The sequence below is a fragment of the Calidris pugnax genome, unplaced genomic scaffold (genome assembly GCF_001431845.1).
Source record: "Calidris pugnax isolate Ruff unplaced genomic scaffold, ASM143184v1 scaffold516, whole genome shotgun sequence".
Lineage (NCBI taxonomy): Eukaryota > Metazoa > Chordata > Aves > Charadriiformes > Scolopacidae > Calidris > Calidris pugnax.
In genome coordinates, this window is record NW_015091408.1 from 92509 (window position 1) to 92708 (window position 200).

A 200-nucleotide genomic window follows, 5' to 3' on the forward strand; every position below is an offset into this window, starting at 1 on the left:
ACAGAAACAGCCCCCATCCCCAAACTGAGGGGGGGGGAACAGACAAGCACCGGTGGCCAGTTCCCCCAAATTTTGGGCTACCACAAAAAACAGGGTGAATTTTGGAGCCCTGGGGTTTCTCTCAACCTCTAAATTTAATTTTTCAGCAATAAATCCCCCCCTTTTTCCTGAAAATCCAGAAACTGACAGTGCCCCCCCCT